Genomic DNA, 12,528 nt, shown 5'->3' on the forward strand with positions numbered 1-12,528 from the left:
TATTCTATATGAAATTAATGAGAAATTTTCTTGCCATGGAAGCAATCCCTCTTTCACAAAGGTGATGAAATGCATTTGGAAACGCTTTGTCAAGTTCAAACTGATTTTGACACCTGAATTTATTACACATTAGTCAAGGCAGAATAGGGCAAGCTAACCAATAAACATACAGAACATCACATCAGCAAATGGAAACAGTTCACAAATGATACATCAGGTCACTGTAAAATATTGCTATGGTTAGATTCAGCTTTCAGATAGAACTAGTCCAATTGTGCACAAAATACATTTGTTTCCATCAGCTTGATTTTGTTCCATTGACACTATTTACACCTCACGCTGCCTCGGAAAGGCTACCAACATAATGAAGGACAAGTCGCACTCAGGTCCTCTTTTCCCCTCTCCTATTGGGCAAAAGTTGCAGGTGTGAAAACGCACACCTCCAGATTCAGGGACAGTTTCTTCCCAGCTGTTAACAAGCAACTGAACCACCAACCAATAACAAGAGAGCAGTCCTGAGCTACTATCTACCTCACTGGGGACCCTTGGACTATCTTTGATCAGACTTTACTGGACTTTATCTTGCACGAAACATCATTCATGTTATTCCCTTTATCTTGTATCTGTACACTGTGGTTGGCTTGATTGAATTCATGTATTGTCTTTCTACTGACTGGTTAGCACGTGACAAAGGCTTTTTGCTGTACCATGGTACACATAACAAAAACTAAACTAAACTAAAAAATGTATACGATTAAAAAGTTTAGATTAGAGATGGCTTAGTTTAGGGATACAACATACAAACAGGCCTGTCGGCCGGCCAAGTCCACGCACACCATCGATATCACATTTACACAAGTTCTGTTATCGCACATCCGCATCCACACCCTACACGTTAGGGACAATTTACAAAGGGCCAATTAATTTTCAAACCCTCACACATGGGAGGAAGCCGGAGCACCTGGAGGAAACCCCATGCAGTCACAGGGAGAACGTGTAAAGTTCGCATAGGCAGCATCCAAGGACAGGATTGAACCCGGGTCTCAACCCAGGTTGAACACCAGCTGTGAGGCTATGATTAAAAGTAAAACCAGAATAAGTATCTGGATAGAAAAGTACAGACTGATTATCTGGATTGTACGCAAGATGAACCTTGGCAGAAAATATTACTGTTTGAATGTGAGTTAGCAACATTGAAATTCTGCTTACATTTGGCTGCTTCAATCAGCTTGAACTGCAGTCCATAATTCAGGAATGTGTATAAACAGGCTTGAGTGATTGTGATAATGTTTTTATGTGCTGCATTATCACAATATTTTTTCCCCAAAAGAAGATGACAAGAGAAATGATTGGTAAAATATTCAATCTTTCTTTTCTTTCTTGAAATACTCAATGTGACTGATCAAAGACTGGAATGTGGAACCCCTTCACAGTGACACATCTGTGAGAGCTGCTGCCTCACAGCGCCAGGGACCTGGGTTCTATGCTGACCTCAGGTGCTCTCTGCATGGACTTTGTACATTCTCCCCGTGATGCATGGGTTTCCTCCGCGTGCTCCGGTTATCTCCCACATCCCAAAGATGTGCGGGTTTATAGGTTAATTGGTCTCTGCAAATTGCCCTTAATGTGTAGGGAGTGGACGTGAAAGAGTGGATCACAAAACTAGTGTGAGTGGATCATCGATGGTCGGCGTGGCCAAAGGGCCTGTGTTCATGCTCTATCTCTAAACTAAACTAAACACCATGCAATACTCCATCAGGTTTTGTGTTTGCAGCTATTTCAGGATATTTTATAATACTTAAGAGAAAAGCTGTCATCAGGCAACTAAATCATCCTATCAACAACTAAAGACCAGTCCTGAGTTCCTATCTACCTTACTGGAGACCCTCGGACTACCTTTAATCGAACTTTACTGGACTTTATCTTGCACTAAACATTATTCCCTTTATCGCATATCTGTACACTGTAGACGGCTCGATTGTAATCATGTATAGTCTTACTGCAGAAAGGTTAGCACATAATAATGTCTTTTCACTGCACCTTGGTACGCTTGAACTGAATTAAACTTAAACGACCAGTGTAGGAAACTAGCTTGACTGGACAGAATTAGGTAATGGGACCGAAAGAGCACTTGAAACAATATTTTTAAAGAAACTTTTAAAAAGAGGGTTAAGGTGGAGGAGTTCTCGTGGACTGATTAGGCAGCTGTTACATGTTCACAGTTTTTATACTCTTTTTATTGGCTCAAATATCAAATTGCACACTAATTTGTCTTTGCTTCTCATGACTCCAAACATATTTTTACTGGTTAAGAAATCAAGGAGTGAAGCTTTGGAGAGAACAGAGTACATGTTCTACTTTAGTTTGGCTTAGTCCATGGCGTCGCCTATTCCTTGGCTTTGGTAAGTGGGAAAATCAAATAATATTACTAGGCAGTGATTTAAATCTTAAGTGAAAAAAAAAATGGTTTTATAAGCAGAAAAAAAGACTTATTGTGGGCATGCAAAAAATTCTAGAAAGGATTAAAGGTTAACTATCTTTTCAAGTAAGTAAAAATGACAACTAGCCATGGCTACTGCATTCAGTTAAAATAAGAATAATATTTTAACATGAAGATTCTTCACTTTATATATCATCAGAATGCTTTACTCCGGTTATCTCGGATGGCAGTTTACGGTAAAGGACGCCACTAAGCTTCGGTGTTAGATTTATGCTTTAGTCAGAGGATGGTGAATCTGTGGCATTCATTGCCATAGACAGCTGTGAAGGCCAAGTCAATGGGTATTTTTAAGGCGGAGATTGAAAGATTCTTGATTAGTGAGGGTATACATTGACTTCGCCTCCACAGCCATCTGTTGCAATGAATTCCACAGATTCTGGCTGAAGAAATTCCTCCTCATCTCCTTTCTAACAGTATGTCATTTAATTCTGAGACTATGGCCTCTGGTCCTTGACTCTCCCACTAGTGGAAGCATCCTCTCCCCCGTGCACTCTATCCAGGCCTTTCACTATTCGGGCAATAGGGGCAATTTGCAGAGAATAAACCTAACGGATGTGGAGAAAGCTGCAACACTCAGAGGAACCCCATGCAATCACAGGGAGAATATGCCAACTGCACAAAGGAACCAGCCCAGGTCAGAATTGAACCTAGGTCTTTCAAACTGTGAGGCAAAAGCTCTGGTAGCTCTGCCACTGTAGTGCCCTGCGTTGTCTACTCCAATATGCAGAGGCTACACTAAGGGATTCCACTCTGCTTACTTTTCTAATGATAATTTTAACATAGATACTCATCTCATTACCTTCCCATTTAGAGTAAACACTCATTATTTATTCAATCAATGCTCTGTCATTATCTAATCCATGGAGTGGCCTTTAATTTTTTTGTGTGTTTTTATTTTGAATTGAAAGTAATTATGAAATGATTTTGCATTTGTTCACTGTTTCTCACATTAATGATTTGCAGAATAGGAAGAGCCAAACTCTTAATATAAATTCAGGTCATCACAGCAATATAAAACTACACTTCTCACTGCTGTAAAGATAGGGTTAAATTGAGTGATAAACTGAATTAATGAGAGAGATGAGCAAAAAGTCTCTTTCGAAATTCAAAATTCTCGGAGACTATTAAAAGGGGATAGAAAAGAGAGATGGAATAAATATGAGAACATTAACAGTGGGCAAAGTTTAAAGTAAATGTGTGGGGCAAGTGTTTACACTGAGTGTTGGGTGGCTGGAACACGTTGCCAGGGATGGTGATGGAGGCTGATATGATAGTGGGCTTAAGAGGCTTGTGATAGTGGGCTTAAGAGACATAGAAAAGCAGGGAAAGGACCAGATGAGGTTAGTTTATCTTGGCATCATGTTTGGCACGGACATTGTAGGCCAAAGGGCCTGTTCCAGTGCTGTACTGATCAGTGCTCTATGTTGGATGTTCAGATAGATCAAGTTAAGTGAATCAGAAAGAGGAAATGTAGTTTGTGGCATTAGATAAAACCAGAGGTAGGAGAGAATGAGGAAGATGTTTAAATGCTAGAATGAACATTTGAAACTTGGTATGATGTGGTCCAGGAGGTCAAAGCAGAATGTGGAGTGCATGAGTGAGTGCAAGTGAGACAGGGTGAGAAATGACATGGACAACAGAGTTTTAGCTAGTCTGATGTTCCCTGAAGTCAGATATACTCTTTAATATCTGGTGTTGACAAGGTGGTGGCCAAGTGTTTCAGTGTCCGATGGACCCTTGCATATTTTATGTGTATGATAACTGGACAACCTGTTGTGTTCATGAGATAAGTCATAGGAGCAGATTCGGCCTATCAAGTCTATTCCGCCATTCAATCATGGCTGATCTATCTTTCCCTCTCAACCCCATTCTCCTGCCTTCTCCCCATAACCCCTGACACCCTTACTAATCAAGAATCTGTCAATCTCAGCTATAAATATACCCAATGATTTGGCTTCCACAGTTGTGGCAATGAATTCCATAGATTCACCACCCTCTGATCAAATATATTCCTCCTCATCTCCTTTCTAGAGTTATGTCCTTTTAATCTGAGGCTATAACCTCTGGTCCTAGGCTCTCCAACTGTGTGCTGATGCAAGTAAGAATTTCATTTTTCTGTTTCGGGACATATGATAATAAAACACTATTGACTCTTGACAACAAAGTACACCCATTTATATCAGTGTCATATCTAGTTTACTTCGAAGGCCAGGTCACGTCAGTATATAAATGATGGATGACACTATGTCTTAGTTTAGTTTAGAGATACAGCATGGAAACAATCCCTTCGGCTCAGCTAGTCAACACTGCCAGCAATCCCCGTACACTGGCACTATCCAACACACTAGGAACAATTTACAATTCTTACCTGAGCAAATTACCTTACAAATCTGCATGTCCTTGGAGTGTGGGAGGAAACTGGAGTACCTGGAGAAAACCACACGGTCACAGGGAGAGCGTGCAAACTCTATACAGACAGCACCCGTAGGATCGAACCCGGGTTTCTGGCGCTGTAAGGCAGCAACTCTACCACTGCGCCACCATAAATTGAAATATCGAATTACGCTTGCATGAATTGACACTGATGGCCAGCCCATTGGTAAACTGGCATGCTGATGACAGAATTGAAACCGAGAAACCGACTTACTACCAACCAATTTCTGTAGATTTACAATCAAAATCATGAATGAGTCGAGGATAATCGAAAGTGAAAGCTGCAGGAAAATCTGCCAGGAGAATATTAATAAGTAAAGGCTTGAGGTGATTAACAAGTAGATAGAATCACAACAGCAGTGGGAATTGGGGCATGTCACAGTGATTGTGGGCGTTGCATAATAATGGAGTGGATGTTACACTGTGCCAGCAAGCTGCAACTTTACAGATAGCTAATCAGTAGAAGCACACCTGTGTTAATGGAAACCAAATGGAAGGCTCCTGCATCTATATAGAGGAAATTTAATAGGGATTGATGTTGAAAAGAAGGAGATAAAAGCAAGTACCTTAGAATCAAGATAGTCAAGAGTCAAGAGTGTTTTATTATCATATGTACCAAAATAGACAATATAATCCTTAATTGCAGCAGTACAACTGCCTTGTAAATATAGTACTCAATAGTGGCGCAGTGGTAGACCTGTTACCTTACAGCGCCGGAGACCCAGGTTCGATCCTGACCTCTGGTGCTGCCTGTAAGGAGTTTGTACATTCTCCCTGTGACCAGCTGGGTTTTCTACAGGTGCTCTGGTTTCCTCACACATCCCAAGGAACTGCATTTTTGTAGGTTAATTGGCTTTGTAAATTCTGTAGAATATTGCTAGTGTGCGGATGATCATCAGTTGGCGCTGACAAGGTTGGCCACAGGGCCTGTTTCCGCGCTGTGTCTCTAAACTAAAACTAAGCTAAAAAGATAATATAATATATAAACAGAAAAAATAAATCAATTAAAAAAAACACAATGTTGTGCAAAAAAACAACATTGTGCATCCAGGGGGCAAAACAAAACAACAAAGCCTGACGTCCCTAGTGCAATCGAGGCGGTTTGTAGTTCAGAGTTTAGTCGGAGGAAGAAAGATGAAGGTTAAAATAATCGATTGATTGATAGACTTTATTAATCAATGCACAAATTGAACTTGGTCCAGTCCTCTCTGATTATGTTTTCAAACTTCAATGTGTAGGCTGTAAAGAGGAAGAAATTAAGGTGGAAACACAGACAGATTAGTAATCACATGGGAGAATGAGAGTGGAATTAGAATTAGAATCAAAGCCCAAACCAAATAGAGCGACCATCAGGAAATTTGATTCCTGACCTTTTTGGTGGGAATCTTCTTTATCCTTGTGGTTTTATCCCAGGCTAAAACCAGAGGCAGAATGGACACAGGAATGTTCCTATAGTGAGATCCCCTATTTAACATTCTGCACTCACGCCAGTACATTGACTTCAATGGCAAAGTACTGAATGAAGTACCCAGTTGCAGCCTTGGAGGGTATTCATGTTCTCCATCCCAAAAGATCATGCCACCTGCAGACAATGTACTTTATTAGTCTACCCAAGTACTTCTGACCCCCTGGATGCACATACCCACTCTTTTCTCAATATTGCAGCATTAATTCATTTAGTAGCAACACCATCCCTGTAGCTGAAGGAGTGTTGTTTATTTGGTAGTATGTCTGTTATCTCAGATGGCGAGGAATGATCTCATGAGATTTTTCTACTGAAGAGCAGTACAGTTATTCCTGGTATTCTGAACAGTATTTATTCCTCTGTCATTATCAGTGAAGATATTATCTGGTAATTACCACATTGGCCTTTGAGGGATCTATTGAGTTTCATGCAGCAGAAACGTAACTGTACTTCAAAGGTATTTTGATGGCCATGAAGTGGTTTGGGATGTTCAGAAACAGATATGAAAAGTGCACTTGAAATTCCAATCTCAGCAATGTGTAAGTGGGATATTGCCTGAATCACTGAACTGAAGCACGGTCAGCTTTTTGTGACAAACTCTATTTCATTCTGACACAGCAATGAAGCTCAGTAATGTAACCACAAAGAGGTGCATCGACTAGAACTTGCGGTTCTTAAATATGATTATAAAATAAGACTATAGCTCACCCGAGCAAATTCATAAATTAATCTTTACTTTACTTTTAGATACAGTGCAGAAGGCTTCGTACCAGTCATTACATTGCAGTGCCATGACTGATAATGTAATTAGAGATTTATATTGTCGGTTAAAGTTCATCCTTCTTTCTTATTTTTTTAAATAAGTTTATCTATATCACATGCGAAAGGATGGTCAGTTTCTAATAATGCTGTGATTTCTTGATTGCTAGCTTTGGAAGATCAGTTTGTCCATCTTGTTATCTCAACATTCTCTGTTGGAGGCAGGAATCTGCATTCAACATCTCCATTAGATGGTTAAGCTCGGATATGAAACTCACGGAATCATATCTCGAAATTGTGCGATATCATAAAATGAATGATTGCAAGTTGGCAACCAGCACATCTCTGCTGGCTTTTACTTCCACTGATTTTCCATGATATAAATAAAATAGCATTGCCATATTAATATACAGAAGATTATAAAAAGATGAATCAGTCTGCAGAAACCCATACAAATGCAAAGATAATGAAAAACAACTCTATCAATAGTTAATCATATGTTTCAAATTTAGTCTTGGCAATGCAGATTGGGTTGCAAGTCTGAAATTCACAGATAGTACATCACATTAATGAAACTCCTTTTTCCACCTTTGTTGCGGTAGTCTTTATACAGTAAGTGATACTGAGTGGCATTATTCCTTGTGAATAAAAACAGCCCATTTATGCCACTTTCGGCAATTTGAATAGAATTCATACAGAAAAATAATTCAAAAGCTGCTTCCCAAATTAATCTATTTCTACCAGTTTTCTTTGCCTTCCTATGCTCTGACAGTACCTAAAAGAATTTTGATCATATTTTGAAGTCAATCTCCTGGCACTGCCCTTATTATGTTAACAAGCCCAGCATAATCGTTTGTATATACAACAAGGAAGTAATAATTATATCATAATTTATTTTCTATGGACTGCAAGAAGTGGATACATGATCTAGTCAACTTGGTCAATGTTGAGATAAGGCTCCCACATGCATCTGATTTGCATTTACAAGCGCATCGCACATCACATTGTTGCAGGACAATCTTTTTAGGCGGCACAGTGGCGCATCTGGTAGAGATGTTGCCTCACAGCGCCAGAGACCTAGTTTCAATCCTGACCTTGGGTGCTGTCTGTGTGGAGTTTGCACGTTCTCCCTGTGATCATGTGGGTTTCCTCCGGGTGCTCTGGTTTCATAAGTTCATAAGTTGTAGGAGCAGAATTAGGCCATTCAGCCCATCAAGCCTAATCTGCCACTCAGTCATGGCTGATCTATCTTTCTCTCTCCACCCCATTCTCTTGCCTTTTCCCCCATTACCCCTAACACCCTTACTAATCAAGAATTCCCAAAGACTGTAGGTTTGTAGTTTAATTCGCCTCTGGAAAATTGCCGCTAATGCATAGGCAGTGATTTACAAAGTGGGACAGCAAAGTGTTGTGAACATGTGATCGATGGATGGCATGGACTCAGGTCGAAGGGCCTGTTTCCATGCTATATCTTCAGTCAATCAATCAATTCAATCAAACATGTCCTTCAGTCAGTGTGATCTGGTTGGAGGAGGGCAACAGGACTTCATGAGATCACTCCTCCTGAAGAGGAGGCAGAGGTGAGGGATTGGGAGAGGAGAGGCAGATGTCAGTCGAGGACAGAGCACAGAGCACAGGACATTCATCTGCAGTTTGATGGGTTCTTGCACATCCTCACACCCTCCATGGTGCAATAGAACAATACATCATTGCTGTCTTGAAAGTTAGCCAGGTTAGTCAGCCTTTTATTAAATAATGCAATGTGCCAAACATAATGCTGTCATCTATCTACGCTGCCATCCTACATAAATCATCACACAACATATTCCCATAGTGTCCGCATTCAAAAACATCTGACCCCAGGCCTCATTGAGCTAGATCTTCAGATACTGAGGCAAGGAGCTGATGGAATGACCAAGAAGAATGCACCCTGGAGCTGTCTGTGTTGCTCGAGATTATGCACCAGCCACACCTTAATGAACTGCAAGTTTTTGTAATATAGGAAAGCAATGAACTAATCTCTAGAAACTCACTGAGCAAAGCAGATTCCCAAGAATGGAACAAATCCTGCAGCCTGTGCACATGTGAAAATCCTATTCTGCTGATTATCAATCGAGTAATTGCTGAAAGTGCTCAACTGAACAGGTCACAGGGACGGCGCGGTGGCGCAGGGTGTTGCATGGTGGCGCAGCGGTACAGTTGCTGCATTACAGTGCCAGTGACCCGGGTTCAGATGCTGTCTGTGACCACGTGGGTTTTTTCCGGGTGCTCCGGTTTCCCCACACTCCAAAGATGAGCAGGTTTGTATGTTAATTGGTTTTGGTAAAGATTGTAAATCGACCCTAGTGTGTAGGATATTACCAGTGTACGGGGTGACCGGGTGCAGACATGGTGGGCTGAAGGGCCTGTTTCCACACTTTCTCTCTAAACTAAACTAAACTAAACTAAACTAAACTAAACTAAACTAAACTAAACTAAACTAAATTAAAATCTTCACGTTGTAAATATAAATTGCGGGCTGAATTATATCACTGACACCCTCTGTCAGGAAATCATTTTTTTAAACTTGTCATTTAAAATATTACTGAAAACATTTGAAACATTAATATTCCCCCAGTTAAAGTGAAGATAAAATGATTTGGTCTTGCAGGGTGTAGAAATGTGGCGATGTTAGTCAGCCCTTTATTAAGGAATACAATTTCAGTCATTAATTCACAAAACTTTTCTGTAAATCATTAATTTACTAAACGGAATCCTGTATTCTGGCAGGAGCCAATTACATATTTCCACCTAATTCTCAGATTATCTACTGAGACTAATTACAAGGTGATGTTCTCCTGCATTCAGTGTTCTCTGTTGACTTGTCCTGAAATGACTGGCCCTGAAACACCTCAGGTGAGCAATTAACTGGTGTTTAACTGCTAAACACCAGATATTCTCTCACGCTCTCTGTTATATCTACCTGTGTACAGGAGGGCGATTGCTTTATCTGATTGCCCTCTCTGTGAAACATCTACGTAAATAACACATTCTGTGTGAGAGATTGTGGCACATAACACTCCTATAGCGAGGAACTCATGGAAGTATGAATTATCACACCTACATAATTTAAAACATGCCTGTTTTTCAACCCTCTCTGTTCTTACTTCAGTCTCTGGAAAGAATGCGACAAGCAGATCTTTACAGATGGCTCAGTGGCAACCGAACAAACGTGAGACTGAATTTTTATTGCTAATTACGACTGTTTATTGCAAATTGTTCCTCAGCATTTTGGCACTTAAATTCATACAGCACGGAAACAGGCCCTTTGGCCCAACTCATCCTTGCCGACCAAGATGCCCCATCTAATCTAGTCCTATTTACCCACGTTTGGCCCATACCCTTTCAAATCTTTCCATTCCATGTACCTACCCACCCATCTTTTAGATGTTGTTATAGTACCTGTCTCAACTAACTCCTCTGGCAACTCATTCTATGCATCTATGTCCAATGGTTCTTGATTCCCCCAGCCTGGGTAAAAGATTCTGTGCATTCAACCTATCTATTTCCCTCTGATCATATACACCTCTATAAGATCACTCCTCAACCTCCCGCTCTCCAAGGAATAAAGTCCTAGCCTACCCAGCCTTTCCCTGTAGCTCAGGCACTCAACTCCTGGCACCATCCTCGATCAGTTTCAGGAATTGCCACCTGTAGATATATGCCTGTCTGGTTCCTCCCACTCTCAGACCCTGAACAAGTTGCTCATATCCTTCCCTCCCAGCACTGGCCCTGTGCACTGGTTGCCTCTCTCCTTGCCCATTGCTGATTGTAGGCCTGGCATTCCACTCTTTCCTTCCAGCCCCAGCAGCCCTCCAGCTGTTACACATCTGTCCCCATTCTCCTAAACCCGCTTATGTCAATGGTCTTGAGGCAAGCCCATACAGCCATAAGCTAAAATGCCACTGCCCAGGAGCCCTGCGTTTGCCCTCCCTGATGCTGGCAGTGGGTGATTTTGAACGGGCATAGAATCATATAGAGTGGAATCAGGCTCTTTGGCCCAACTTGCCCATGCTGACCAACATGCCCCATCTACAATAGTCCCATCTGACTGAAGGTAGTTATCTTCCAATGCTGACTCTCACACTGTTCACATCTCCAACATTCACACAACCATTTAACCATCACAGCCATATTATACATAGTCACTGCCGCAAACTTACTAAGCTCCTCCACCATCCTTGATGAAGAAGATAGCAGCAGGAAGCAACATGTAGCAATATAAAGGGTTTAGAGGCGTATAAACCCTGAATCACTGAACTGAAGCATGGTCAACCTTTTGTGACAAACTCTATTTTATTCTGACACACCACTGAACCTCAGCAATGTAATCACAAATAGATGCATCGACTAGAACTTGAGGTTCTTAAATGTGATTATAAAATAAGACTATAGCTCACCCGAGCAAATTCATAAATTAATCTTTACTTTGCTTTTAGATACAGAGCAGAAGCAGGCTCTTTGGCCCATCGAATCCGCGACGACCAGTGATCACCCCTTACACTAACACTATCCTACACTCTAGGGATAATTTCCAATTTTACCTAAGCCAATTAACCTACAAACCAGGACGTCTTTGGAATGTGGGGGGAAATCGGTGCACCCTAAAAAAGCCCATGCGGTCACCGGGAGAACGTACAAACTCTTGATGAATAAATATATTGTCATTTATTCATCATGACTGGGCCTAGATCCTGAAAATCACTGCTTACCAACAATGTGGGAGGACGTTTACGAGAAGGGCTGCAACAAGTGAGTCATGCCCTGAGGGACCATGGTAGCTCAAGAAGGTGGTTCACCACTTTGTTCTCAGACGGAATTATGGATCACTCCCACCCAAAGCAATGAACGAGGAAATACTGTGCACCCCAATGGCACTTTAAAGGAATCCACTTTGCCGGACAATGAGGTGCCAATATAATGGCATACAACGGGTCTAGTAAGGGAGGATAACCTGATGAGTTAAGCGAGAAACAAAGATAACATACATGACGGATGCTTTAACTTCAAATGGACATTAAACAGAAGGTACCAGATCAAGTTGCCTGGTTTGCAGCCCACTCAGTTTTCTTTTTCTTGGCTTGAAGTGGAAGTGGCACAAGTTTAACATTTGTGGTCAGGATGAAATGTCGTCCAGGAGGTGGTCTCACACCTTGTTGACTCTACATGGAATTTAACATAAACAATCAATGCAAAGACATTTAAAAGCTTGGATTTCTGCTTTCTTTAGCCTGAGTGTGTTGTGAGTGAGCAATGTAACTGGGTACTCATAGCTCACATCCCTTTAAAATTGTGTAGTTAAATCAAATCTGCAAAATGTCTCCAACTTTTG

At 41.1% G+C, this 12,528-nt stretch overlaps 1 protein-coding gene across 3 annotated transcripts in view; it reads right to left on the reverse strand.

Moving 5' to 3' along the window:
* Window positions 1–12,528, reverse strand: part of pdgfd (platelet derived growth factor D) — a 93,895-nt gene that overhangs the window by 42,427 nt on the left and 38,940 nt on the right. The window lies entirely within an intron of this gene.

The sequence above is a fragment of the Amblyraja radiata genome, chromosome 6 (assembly GCF_010909765.2).
Source record: "Amblyraja radiata isolate CabotCenter1 chromosome 6, sAmbRad1.1.pri, whole genome shotgun sequence".
Taxonomy (NCBI): Eukaryota; Metazoa; Chordata; class Chondrichthyes; order Rajiformes; family Rajidae; genus Amblyraja; species Amblyraja radiata.